This window comes from Oryx dammah, unplaced genomic scaffold, assembly GCF_014754425.2.
Source record: "Oryx dammah isolate SB20612 unplaced genomic scaffold, SCBI_Odam_1.1 HiC_scaffold_22, whole genome shotgun sequence".
In the NCBI taxonomy this organism is placed as follows: Eukaryota; Metazoa; Chordata; class Mammalia; order Artiodactyla; family Bovidae; genus Oryx; species Oryx dammah.
In genome coordinates this window covers 47,255,970-47,270,438 of record NW_024070206.1, presented here as the reverse complement: position 1 = coordinate 47,270,438, position 14,469 = coordinate 47,255,970, and the positions used below count along the sequence as shown (strand labels likewise).

The window sequence follows — 14,469 nt, the reverse complement described above, 5'->3', positions numbered from 1 at the left end:
CTTCAATTTCTTTCATCAGCATCTTATAGTTTTCAAAATACAGGTCTTTTGTCTCTTTAGGTTTATTCCTAGGTATTCTTTTTTTTTTTTTTTTTGTCTTTTTGGTTTTTTTTAGGTTCACTAAATTTATTTTAAAAATCATAAAACGTTTCTTACAAAAGAGCATTACGTTCTGCACACTGTTCTGAATAGATGCCAGGGACATATGGACTACTGTTACTTTTCCTCCCTGTCCCACCACCCCAAATGTTACAGTGACCACAAAGCAAAGTGTTCACAATATTTACATGGGGGGACTTCTTTAAACCACCAACAATGAACAAAAATTAAAATTCACTCACTCTGCTGCTGTTTCAAAATTTCAATGTTAGTTTTTGCACACCCTCCCCCACCCCCACCCTGTGTGTAAGGAACTAAAACATTACATCTGGTGAACAGCAAAGATTTCACTACACCTCAAATGCAGAACACCTATGAAGCAGAGGAATGTTGGCTTTTAAAACAGAAGCAGATAAAAAAAAAAAAAGATGCAGGACTCCTTCAGTTCTTCACTAGTCTTAGAAAAACTTTCCAGAATACTGCTTCACACTATAAAAAAGAAAAAATATCTTGCATTAGAATCCTTCAACATCTGCATACTGCTTCACACTGTTCTGCAACAAATACTGTGCATTCTGTATCTGGTTCTGTGTTCCTGTAATGGTGATGATCCGATCTTCGGATCCTTCTAAAGGCTCATCAATTTTGATCGAAGCTCCTGACTCATGACGGATTTGTTTAATCCGCTGACCACCTTTGCCAATAATAGATCCAGCCAAATCTTTGGGAATAGTTACTTGTGTAGTAATAATAGGTCCACCAAGATCACCATATGAGCCACGACCCCCTGCATAGGAATAATCATATCCAGAGCCACCCTGTGGTTCATAAGCCATCTGCCACTCTGATGGGCTCCATGTATCTATTGCAGAATCCCAGGTTTCATCAGCACTGAAACCAACCATGCCATCATAATGGTCTCCAGGTCTTCCTCTTCTGTCATAGGCCATTAGATCTCCTCCTCTAGGTGGTGGTGGTGGTGGAAGAGAAAGATTTCGAGCTCTACTATCTCCCCGGCCACCTCGTCCGGGAGGGGGTGGAGGAGGTCCTCGACGAGGGCTCATATCAACATAATCTCTTCTGGAGGGAGGCATGGGATGCCCACCCCAACCAGGCGGCATTCTGTCAAAACCACCTCTTCTCCGCATGGGAAATCCCACAGGACGTCCACGGCGGTCACCAAACATCATTGTAAAACCACCATAGTCATAGGTTTCATCATAAAAATTGGGATCATAAGGCTGAGCGCGTCCTTTGATGGGAGACTCTGATATAAGATCAAGGATGATCTTTATGCACTCTACAACCCTATCAGGTTTTCCTCCGATAAGAACGACCCTGTCAGTAGATTGAGGACAACATTCCTGGAAAAGCTTGATTGTTGTCTGAGTGTTCTCTCGAAGTTCTTTGATTTTAGCACCTTTGACTCCAATAATTCCTCCTGCCAGACTCTGATGAATCAACAGTCTCAACTCGCAGTCAAAGTTGCTTCCTTTATAGTGTTGGTAATTTAAGCATTCCACAGCATCAGATTCCAGCGGGAGCTGGCTGGTTGCAGTGGGTGATGGCAACTGCAGGCCCTCTTCCAAGGTAGGGATGATTTTCTTCAGAATTTCTCCAATCGTTTCAATATCAGCACTGATATTCAATATGCGCTTGGGGCCACTGCTGTCTGGGACTGAACACTGGCATTGTAGTCTATACGGAGAGCCTTAATATTCTTGCCTCCTTTTCCAATCACTGCCCCAGCATTCTTGCTCTGAAGCAGAATGCGTAATTCAACCATCTCATCAGTGTTTCTAGATCTTTTAAAAGCTTGTTCCTCTTCCATATCTTCAGCAGGGCGTTTACCAAATTCGCCATTGGTTTCGGAGTTGGGAAAGGTTTCCTCTGGCTGTTCAGTTTCCATTTTCTTGTATTCAAGGGACACACCAATCAGTTATTAAATATATCCTTCCAGGGCAGAACTGAAGTGTTCTGGGCGGGACCAACTGACACCCTAGTGCTGTAGTAGCCCAGCAAAGGTACCGTCCCTATGCCGCCGCGCCTCCTCAGCAGGTCACAGCTAGACAGAGTATTCCTAGGTATTCTATACTATAGAGCTATAGTCATCAATATAGTATGGGACTGCACAAAATAGATATATAGAACAAGATAGAAGGCTCAGAAATAAACCAATTATTTATCTATGATAAAATAAATATCTATATATAAATATAAATATATTTATGAAAAATAAATATGATAAAAATTAAATATCATTTATAAATTATTTATCTAAATAAATCAGTTATTTATCTATGACAAAGGATGCAAGACTACACAACTGGAAAGAGTCTCTTCAACAAATGCTGCTGGGAAAATTGGAGAGCTACATATAAAATATGAAATTAGATCATTCCTTAACACCATACACAGAAATAAGTCCCAAATGGATTAAAGACATAAATGTGAGACAGGACATTAAAAAAGTCCTAAAGGAAAACAGAACACTCTCTGATATAGATCATAGCAATATCCTTTTCAATACTTCTCTCAGAATGGACATGCAACCATATATAAACAAATGGGACCCTATTTAAATTCGAAAGCTTTTTCTCAGCAAAGGAAATGATAAACAAAACTAAAAGACAACCCTCAGAGTGGGAGAAAATATTTGCAAATGATGTGACTAACAAATAAGTAATGTCCAAAACTTGCAAACAGCTCATGAGGCTTAGCATCATCAAAAAAATGCAACCCAGTCAAAACAATGGACAGATCAAAATAGACATTTCTTCAAAGAAGACAAAACAGATAGCCAAAAGGCACATGAAAAGATGTTCAATATCATTAATTATTAGAGAAATGCAAATCAAAACTGCAATGAGATATCACCTCACGCCAATGAAAATGGTTATCATAAAAAATGCACAAACAATCAATGCTGGAGAGGGGATGGAGAGAAATGAATCCTTCTACACTGTTGATGGGAATGTAAATTGGTACAGTCACTATGGAGAACAAGTATGGTGGCTCCTTAAAAAAAAAAAAAAACTAAAAATAGAGCTACCATATGACCCTGCAATCTCACCCCTGGGCATATAACCAAAGAAAAATATGGTCCAAAACAATATATGCACCCCAGTTTTCATTCCAGCACTGTTTACAATAGCCAAGATATGGAAGCAACCTAAATGTCCATCAACAGAGGAATGAATAAATAAAATGTGGTACATATATTGTTAGAATATATTAGAATATTAGAATATTATTCAGCAATTAAAAAGAATGAAATAATGCCATTTGTAGCAACATTAATGGACCTAGAGATTGTTATGCTAAGTGAAGTAAGCCAGATAGAGAAGGAGAGATATCATATGATATCTCTTATAGGTAGAATATAAAAAGAAATTATACAAATGACCTTATTTATGAAACATAAACAGATTCACAGACTTAGAGAGAGAACTTATGCTTGCCAGGGTGCAAAGAGTGAGGGGAAGAGATAGAGAATTTGGGATCAACATGTACACACCGCTATATTTAAAACTAATAACCAACAAGGATCTACTGTATAGCACATGAAACTCTGGTCAATGTTATATGGCAGCCTGGATGGGAGGGAAGTTTGGGGGAGAATGGATATATGTATAAGTACAGCTCAGTCCCTTCGCTGTCCACCTGAAACTATAACTACATTGTTAATCAGCTATAGTCCAATATAAAATTGGAAGGTTTTTTTTTTTTTTTTCAAAAATCACCGGTGAGGATCCTTGAACCACAGAGAGCTGGGTCACATGGCTGTAATCTCTGTTTTCCTTAAGTCTGGGATGCACCCTGAGAATTCTGCTTTCCAAGAGATCCCAGATGATGCTGATGTTTCTGGCTCAGGGACTCCACTTTCAGAACAATATGGACCAAAATTCATCTGTGATTATTGCTTCCAAGTGATAGAAGTTATGAACCATCCAGATATTCATTGATCACTTACTATTTCCAAAGTAGAAGTAGTATGGCAAATTTAGTTTTCAGTGGCCACATTATCTTGTTGAGAAAACATATTTTTAAAGACAATTTTTTTTAAAAAATCAGGAATTAAGTCACATGGCACATATTCTCCTGCTGTAAATGAGAGCATGGAGTTCTTGGAGGCTATAAATCAGAGTGTAAACATGCCAGGGAATCATCAGACCTGCACAGTGAACAGAACACATGTGTCCTGAGGAGTGGGAGACACAAAGAGTGTTAATACTCAGAAGCAGTGGCTGAGGAACACAGCTAACTCCCTCTATGTACAAACTCTCTATGGAAAAAAAGGGCAAATTTCTTAACTTCAGGAGAATCTAGGAGAGCAAACGCAGTGAAGGAAAATTAGTGAACTTTTGGAAAATGGATAGTTATATGTCCCTTGAAAATAGTGTTTAACTTTCTTGAAAGCAAAGTCTCACTGCCCAAAGATAAAACTTTTAAATCAAAATATCTTTAGAATATTGACCATGTTAACTGCTAAGTTGCTGCTCTTTATAGAAGCACCTTAGTAAATGAAGACAAACTGGGTTTTCTCCTCACTTCCCTTCACAACCACTAAATAAATGAAAGAATGAGTGACTCTCCTCATGGATGAGGGCAAATATCTTCTGATTCCAGCATGTTCTTGCCTATGGTTAGGTAGGGAAAATAAGTGAGCATGGAGGTCAGCGGGATCACAGAGGCAATGTTTCCACAGAAAATATTAATAAAAATTGAAAGATGCTGAGTGGTTATTCATTTATTTCCAGAATATTAGAACTCAAAGAGACCTTAGGAATGAGCTAGGCTAAAAAGTTTCTGTTGCAAGTTCAGTTCAGTTGCTCAGTTGTATCCGACTCTTTGCAACCCCATGGACTGCAGCACACCAAGGCCTCCCTGTTCATCACCAAATCCCAGAGTTTACTCAAACTCATGTCCATCGAGTCGGTGATGCCATCCAACCATCTCAGCCTGTCACCCCCTTCACCTCCTGCCTTCAGTCTTTCCCAGAATCCATGACTTTTTCAGTGAGTCAGTTCTTCACATCAGGTGACCAAAGTATTGAAGTTTCAGCTTCAGCTTCAGCATCAGTCCTTCCAGTGAATATTCAGGACAAATTTCCTTTAGGATGAACTGGTTGGATCTCCTTGCTGTCCAAGAGACTCTTTTGCAAATTAGGGAAATAGAATTTTAAAGAAGTGAATGATTTGTCAAAGATGTTGCAACTCATTTGTGATCTGAGTTCTGTTCATGTTTATCCTGGAACTATTCTCACCACTACCTTGACTCTTAAAATCAACTCCAGTACAAACTTTTTTCCATCCATGATGTGATCTGTATTCTCTTAAAATTTTTTTTTTAAATGAGGGCTTTTGTAGGGTTGAACAATTATCTGTTCTATTTACATAATTATCCTTAACTATAATTCTTTCAAACATATTCCTGAGGAGCTCAACTGAGAAAGGTGCTGCTGGTAGGCAGCTTTTCAAGCTGGACTGTTATTCAGAAATTCATGCTGAAAGCTCCTGTAGTTATTACCTGGCATGTTCAAGCAGAAAAGCATTCTGGGTTACCGAGGCTCCCTGCGTGTTTATAGCTTCAGCTACAGCAGAGCGGGTCCTTGTAGATGTCACAGGATATAATAATTGCAATGGAAAAGAAAGAAAATGTTTGGAGCTTATGAGGAAAGACCAAAGCGTTCCCAATCACAGGACTGGAGAGGTCAAGAAAACATTCCTAGGGCAAGGGAGATGAAACTTCCCCACAGTAAAGAAATTAATGCTGACACCTAGTCAGCTAAGTAAAGTGCATAGCGGAAAGAGCTGGCCTGGCTGTGTTTTGGCTTATGGATAGAGCTGTGTGTGTACAGTCCAAAGAGGAACAAGTGTAAAGATCATCTTGTCACTGTAAATAAAAATCACCCTGTTGCCCAAGGGACCCAGAGCTCAGTTATCGTCTGGTCAGTCCCAGCCAGGCCATCAGTGTGTGTTATTGATGATAATAGAGGAAGAGGGTCATTCTCGCTGTAGAGCGGGAAGAGGTGGCTACGGCACTAATGTACAATTAAGCTAATGAATATAAAATTTGGCTCTGTGAGTGCATTTCTTTCCATGCTCTGAATTAGATTTTGAGGGTAAAATAAAATATAATAAAAATATTTTCTTCAGCACCATTTTTCTTTGGCTATGGTTATAGGAATAAGCATGACAGAACCATAAGTATTCTGTTTTGTTAAGCAACCCATATGCACTGAATCCATGTTAAAAACAAGGCAGAAATTCTGGAAGAACATAAGGTCACTGTTATCCGTGTCCTTTAGGGAGGTTACAGTTTCAAATGGAGAAATTCAGAATGTGTTTACCCGATTTTAGACTGACTCTACAAAGCTAGGATGAAGAGCAACCCAGCTAGGGTCTAAAGAGGGGAAAACCTCTGAAAAGTGTAAGCCTAGATCATGCTATCAGTGTCCTCTTTCAAGTGTCCTTAGAGTATTTCCCTCACTAGGTAAGCAACTCTACCCCTTGGTGAGAGTTATTTCAAAACTGGTTTGATGTCTCTGAGGTCTAGCAACAATGCAGGGCTGGGAAGGGAAGAAATAGAAAACAAACAGAACAAAGTCCAAAGCCCAGTGACATGCTGGTCTGGGGCAAGAATAAAACAGGAAAAAAAAAAAAAAAAACAGACCAAAACTGTTTGGTAGGCAGAATAATAGTCCTCCCGTATTGGTCCTATGAACAGATGTTCATATATATATATATATTTTTAAACAAACATTTATCTGTTAATAGTCAGTAGAGAAAACTAATTAATTGATAGAATATGGGATATATATTATAATGTTAGTACATTATGTGAAGTGAAGTCGCTCAGTCGTGTCTGACTCTTTATGACCCCATGGGCAGTAGCCCACCAGGCTCCTTCATCCATGGGAATTTCCAGGCAAGAATATTGGACTGGGTTGCCATTTCCTTCTCTGGGAGATCTTCCCAACCCAGGGGCTGAACCCAAGTCTCCTGAGCCTCCTTCACTGGCAGGTGGATTCTTTACCATGAGCCACCTGGGAAACTTCAAGGAAACATAAATGCCAGTGGAAGAAATGTATGTCTAGACTTATGGCATCAATTCAATATCATTTCATGTAACTTCATCTAAATTAATTCTAAAACTTTATGTTAATGCTTCCCTAAAAACTCATTCCTCTCTTCTCCAGTGGACCCAGAAACAGGAAGCAATATTAGGGGAAGGGTTGGCGCATTCGTTCTTTTGATTCTATTAAAAGTTGATAAAGGATAATTCATCCCAATGATAAAGCAGCTACAGACAGGTGTGTCTGGAATTATACTGAACTCTCATAACCTGGTTCTGTAGTCTGAGGAAGTGTGAGACAGACAAGTTTTCAGAAACAGCTTAAACTGAACTGCATATGGACCACTGGTTAGAAACAAATGCGTGCACACAAAAGCTTGTACTTTAATGTTTAAATGTTTAATGTTTTTTTTGTACTTTAATGTTTAAAAAATCCTTTCATCTACAGCACCTCATTTGAACTCTATCAGATGGGCTTCTGAGGTGATGCTAGTGGTAAAGAACCTGCCTGCCAATGCAGGAGATGCAAGAGATGCCAGTTTGATCCCTGGATCAGGAAGACACTCGGAGTAGGAAATGGCAACCCACTCCACTATTCTTTTCTGGAGAATTCCATGGAGAGAGGAGCCTGGCAGGCTACCGTCCATGGGGCTGCAAACAGTCAGACATGACTGAGCGACTGAGCACTGATCTATTACATAGATGCTCTTGTTGTCTCCACTTTAGAGATGAAGAGATGGGATTAGAGGGTTGAAATACCTTGAACATGGCCTCTTAGACATTAAGACCTAGAGGGAGGTTTGCTTTGGTGTTAAAGTTCATGCTCTCTTCCTTTACCACATTGCCTCAGGTCTTTTAATTCCCAATACAGTGGACCTGAATGGTTCATAATAAGCACTCAGTTTAGTCGCTCAGTCATGTCCGATCTTTGCGACGCCGTGAATAGCAGCATGCCAGGCCTCCCTGTCCATCACTAACTCCCGGAGTTCACTCAAACTCACATCCATCGAGTCGGTGATGCCATCCAGCCATCTCATCCTCTGCTGTCCCCTTCTCCTCCTGCCCCCAATCCCTCCCAGCATCAGAGTCTTTTCCAATGAGTCAACTCTTCACATGAGGTGGCCAAAGTACTGGAGCTTCAGCTTTAGCATCATTCCTTCCAAAGAAAACCCAGGACTGATCTCCTTTAGAATGGACTGGTTGGATCTCCTTGCAGTCCAAGGGACTCTCAAGAGTCTTCTCCAACACCACAGTTCAAAAGCATCAATTCTTCAGTGCTCAGCCTTCTTCACAGTCCAACTCTCACATCCATACATGACCACTGGAAAAACCATAGCCTTGACTAGATGGACCTTTCTTGACAAAGTAATGTCTCTGCTTTTCAATATGCTGTCTAGGTTGGTCATAACTTTTCTTCCAAGGAGTAAGTGTCTTTTAATTTCATGGCTGCAATCACCATCTGCAGTGATTTTGGAGCCCCCAAAAATAGTCTGACACTGTTTCCACTGTTTTCCCATCTTTTTCCTATGAAGTGATGGGACAAGATGCCATGATCTTCGTTTTCTGAATATTGAGCTTTAGGCCAACTTTTTCACTCTCCTCTTTCACTTTCATCAAGAGGCTTTTTAGTTCCTCTTCCCTTTCTGCCATAAGGGTGGTGTCATCTGCATATCTGAGGTTATTGATATTTCTCCCGGCAATCTTGATTCCAGCTTCTGCTTCTTCCAGCCCATCATTTCTCATGATGTACTCTGTATATAAGTTAAATAAGCAGGGTTACAATATACAGCCTCAACGTACTCCCTTTCTTATCTGGAACCAGTCTGTTGTTCCATGTCCAGTTCTAACTGTTGCTTCCTGACCTGAATATAGGTTTCTCAAGAGGCAGGTCAGGTGGTCTGGTAGTCCCATCTCTTGAAGAATTGTCCACAGTTTATTGTGATCCACACAGTCAAAGGCTTTGGCATAGTCAATAAAGCAGAAATAGATGTTTTTCTGGAACTCTCTTGCTTTTTCCATGATCCAGTAGATGTTGGCAATTGATCTCTGGTTCCTCTGCCTTTTCTAAAACCAGCTTGAACATCTGGATTCAAGATTCACATATTGCTGAAGCCTGGCTTGGAGAATTTTGAGCATCACTTTACTAGCATGTGAGATGAGGGCAATTGTGCGGTAGTTTGAGCATTCTTTGGCATTTCCTTTTTTTGGGACTGGAATGAAAACTGACCTTTTTTTTTTTTAATTTTTATTTTTACTTTGTTTTACTTTACAATACTGTATTGGTTTTACCATACATTGACATGAATCCACCATGGGTGTGTATGCGTTCCCAAACATGAACCCCCCGCTCCTACCTCCCTCAGTCCTGTGGCCACTGCTGAGTTTTCCAAATTGGCTGGCATACTGAGTGCAGCACTTTAACAGCATTGTCTTTCAGGACTTGAAATAGCTCCACTGGAATTCTTCCTCCACTAGCTTTGTTCATAGTGATGTTTTCTAAGGCCCACTTGACTTCACATTTCAGGATATCTGGCTCTAGGTGAATGATCACACCATCATGATTATCTTGGTTGTGAAGATAATCACAGATAACTTTTGTACAGTTCTTCTGTGTATTCTTGCCACCTCTTCTTAATATCTTCTGCTTCTGTTAAGTCCAGACCATTTCTGTCCTTTATCGAGCCCATCTTTGCATGAAATGTTCCCTTGGAATCTCAAATTTTCTTGAAAAGATCTCTAGTCTTTCCCATTCCATTGTTTTCCTCTATTTCTTTGCATTGATCACTGAGGAAGGCTTTCTTATCTCTTCTTGCTATTCTTTGGAACCCTGCACTCAGATACTTATATCTTTCCTTTTCTCCTTTGTTTTTGGCTTCTCTTCTTTTCACAACTATTTGTAAGGCCTCCCCAGACAGCTATGTTGCTTTTTTGCATTTCTTTTCCATGGGGATGGTCTTGATCCCTGTCTCCTGTACAATGTCACAAACATCAGTCCATAGTTCATCAGGCACTCTGTCTATCAGATCTAGTCCCTTAAATCTATTTCTCACTTCCACTGTATAATCATAAAGGATTTGATTTAGGTTATATCTGAATCGTCTAGTGGTTTTCCCTACTTTCTTCAATTTAAGTCTGAATTTGGCAATAAGGAGTTCATGGTCTGATACAGTCAGCTCCCAGTCTTGTTTTTGCTGACTGTATAGAGCTTCTCCATCTTTGGCTGCAAAGAATATAATCAATCTGATTTCAGTGTTGACCATCTGGTGATTTCCATGTGTAGAGTCTTCTCTTGTGTTGTTGGAAGAGGGTGCTTACTGTTACCAATGTGTTCACTTGGCAAAACTCTATTAGTCTTTGCCCCGCTTCATTCCATATTCCAAGGCCAAATTTGCCTGTTACAGGTGTTTCTTGATTTCCTACTTTTGCATTCCAGTCCCCTATAACGAAAAGGACATCTTTTTTGAGTGTTAGTTCTAAAAGGTCTTGTATATCTTCATAGAACCGTTCAACTTCAGCTTCTTCAGTGTTACTGGTTGGGGCATAGACTTGGATTACTCTGATATTGAATGGTTTGCCTTGGAAACGAACAGAGATCATTCTGTTGTTTTTGAGATTGCATCCAAGTACTGCATTTCAGATTCTTTTGTTGACCATGATGGCTACTCCATTTCTTCTGAGGGATTCCTGCCCGCAGTAGTAGATATAATGGTCATCTGAGTTAAATTCACCCATTCCAGTCCATTTTAGTTCGCTGATTCCTAGAATGTCAACGTTCACTCTTGCCATCTCTTGTTTGACCACTTCCAGTTCACAAAGAGTTGGACACGACTGAGTGACTGAACTGAACTGAACTGAAATGAATTTGCCTTTATTCATGGACCTAACATTTCAGGTTCCTATGCAATATTGCTCTTTATAGCATCGGACCTTGCTTCTATCACCAGTCACATCCACAACTGGGTATTGTTTTTGCTTTGGCTCCATCCCTTCATTCTTTCTGGAGTTATTTCTCCACTCATCTCTAGTAGCATATTGGGCACCTACGGACCTGGGGAGTTCCTCTTTCAGTATCCTATCATTTTGCCTTTTCATACTGTTCATGGGGTTCTGAAGGCAAGAATACTGAAGTGGTTTGCCATTCCCTTCTCCAGTGGACCACATTCTGTCAGACCCCTCCACTATGACCCGCCCATCTTGGGTGGCCCCACAGGGTATGGCTTAGTTTCTCTGAGTTAGACAAGGCTGTGGTCCTAGTGTGATTAGATTGACTAATTTTCTGTGATTATGGTTTCAGTGTGTCTGCCCTCTGATGCCCTCTTGCAACACCTACCGTCTTAGTTGGGTTTCTCTTACCTTGGACGTGGGGTATCTCTTCACAGCTGCTCCAACAAAGTGCAGCTGCTGCTCCTTACCTTGGAGGAGGGGTATCTCCTCACCGCAGCCCCTCCTGACCTTGAACGTGGAGTAGCTCCTCTCGGCTCTCCTGTGCCCAGGGCCGCCACTGCTCCTTGGACATGGGGTTGCTCCTCCCAGCTGCCGCCCCTGGTCTCCGGTGGTGGGTAGCTCCTCTCGGCTGCTCCTGCACTGTCGCAGCCTAGCACTCTTGACTGCCTCTCCTGACCTCGAACGTAGGGTAGCTCCTCTTGGCCATGCTTCCCTGAGGTCCCTCGCAGCACTAAGTATTAATACTCCTTGACATGACTAAATTAATGCCCCTTTTTAAAAACCTAAAGTTCATATCTTCCTAGAAAGATATAGGGAGTTAAAAATTACTTGGAAAGAACAGAAAGGACCCTCAAAGATGAAGGTGACTTTTGGAACTACATTTTCCAACTAAGGTATCTTTATAACTACAAAGAGCAGATAAATGTTTTCCCTTTCCTTGGCTTATGCAGACCAACCACAAATCCCTCTACAGCTCCACTCTTCCACCAACTGCAGAATAATTTTATTGGTTCAGTGTGAGAAAATATTCTGATTCTGCAGGCAGAAGAAGAGGAAGTTTCATACATCTCAAGGGCTCCCTAAGACTAATTCTACCTCCCTTTCCACCTATCCAGGCCATTTGCAGTTTCTTCCATGTCTCTCATAGCTGCACAGTGAGTGCCAGGCACGAATGCCACATACCACGGCCATCATAATGGATGGTCAGCTCTTGATGACTGTTGCCTAACAGCGGTACCTGCAAGCTGTCTTTGCACATCTTGTAGGCTTCAATGTGACACAACAAACTAGCAACACACCATGTTCTCCTGATGTAGTAGAAATCCGACCCAAACAAACAGTTCCTGTATTGCAATTGAGACTATAACAACTAAGGCTATGACTTGGTCCAGTGAGTTGTGTTTAATGTCATCTGTCATCTAATGATGAGAGAAAAAGTATAATGTATTGTTCTTAAGGGTATGATGGTCTTCATTTATTTATAATAGTTTTTTTTTTTTTTTTTTGTCATGAAGCAATAGGGAAAACTAGTTAAGACTTTGTTCTGCATCCTTGTTCTATTATGAAAAACTGTGACTTTGGTTAAATTCTTTAATTTTACTTAAATGCTTCATCTTTTTTTCAGATTATTAATTTTATTTTATTTTAAAAATTTATTTATTTTTTATTGAAGGATAATTGCTTTACATAATTTTGTTGTTTTCTGTCAAACCTAAACATGAATCAGCCATAGGTATACATATATCCCTCCCCCCTTTTTGAACCTCCCTCCCATCTCCCTCCCCATCCCACTCCTCTAGATTGATACAGAGACCCTGTTTGAGTTTCGTGAGCCATACAGAAAATTCCCATTGGCTCTCTACTTTACATATGGTAATGTAAGTTTCCATGTTACTCTTTCCATACATCTCACTCTCTCCTCCCCTCTCTCCATGTCAATAAGTCTATCCTCTGTCTGTTTCTCTATTGCTGACCTGTAGATAAATTATTCAGTACCACATTTCTAGATTTCGTGTATATGTGTTAGAATATGATATTTATCTTTCTCTTTCTGACTTACTTCAGTCTGTATAATAGGCTCTAGGTTCATCCACCTCTTTAGAACTGACTCAAAGATGTTCTTTTTTATGGCTGAATATTGTGTGTGCTGCTGCTGCTGCTAAGTCACTTCAGTCGTGTCCAACTCTGTGTGACCCCATAGACAGCAGCCCACCAGGCTCCCCTGTCCCTGGGATTCTCCAGGCAAGAACACTGGAGTGGGTTGCCATTTCCTTCTCCAATGCATGAAAGTGAAAAGTGAAAGTGAAGTCAGTCAGTCATGTCTGACTCTGAGCGACCCCATGGACTGCAGCCTACCAAGCTCCTCCATACATGGGATTTTCCAGACAAGAGTACTGGAGTGGGGTGCCATTGCCTTCTCCAGAATATTGTGTATATATACCAAAATTTCTTTATCCATTCATCTGTTGATGGACATCTAGGTTGCTTCCATGTTCTAGCTGGAAACATGTGTGTTTTTCAGTTTTGATTGCCTCAGGATATATGCCTAGGAGTGGGATTTCTGGATAATGAGGTGGTTTTATTCCTAGTTTTTTAAGAAATCTCCATACTGTCTTCCATAGTGGCTGTATCAATTTACATTCCCACCAACAAGGCAAGAGCATTTCCTTTTCTCCACATTCTTTCCAGCATTTATTGTTTGTAGACTTTTTGATGATGGTCATTCTGACCAGTGTAAGGTGTATCTCATTGTAGTTCTGATTTGCATTTCTCTAATAATAAGCGATGTTGAGCATCTTTTCATGTGTTTGTTAGTCATCTGTATGTCTTCTTCGGAGAAATGTCTGTTTGGGTCTTTTTCCCATTTTCTGATTGAGCTATTTACTTTTCTGGTATTGAGTTGTATGAGCTGCTTGTATATTTTGGAGATTAATCCTTTGTCAATTGTTTAATTTGCTATTATTTTCTGCCATTCTGGAGGTTGTCTTTTCACCTTGCTTATAGTGTCCTTTGTTGTACAAAAGCTTTTATGTTTAATCAGGTCCCACTTCTTTATTTTTGTTTTTATTTCTGTTACTCTATGAGGTGGGTCATAGAGGATCTTGCTTTGATTTATGTCATTGAGTGTTCTGCCTATGTTTTCCTCTAAGGGTTTTATAGTTTCTGTTCTTACATTTAGGTCTTTAATCCATTTTGAGTTTATCTTAGTGTATGGTGTTAGGAAGTGTTCTAATTTCATTCTTTTACATGTAGCTGTCCAGTTTATCCAGCGCCATTTATTGACTGTCTTTTCCCCATTGTATATTCTTTCCTCTTTTGTAAAAATAAGGTATCCATAGGTGCATGGAT

General features: G+C 40.2%; 1 pseudogene; it reads right to left on the bottom strand.

Annotated features, from left to right (window-relative positions):
• Window positions 1-220: 220 nt before the first annotated feature.
• Window positions 221-2,168, bottom strand: LOC120880906 (annotated as a pseudogene).
• Between the last annotated feature and the right edge of the window lie 12,301 nt (window positions 2,169-14,469).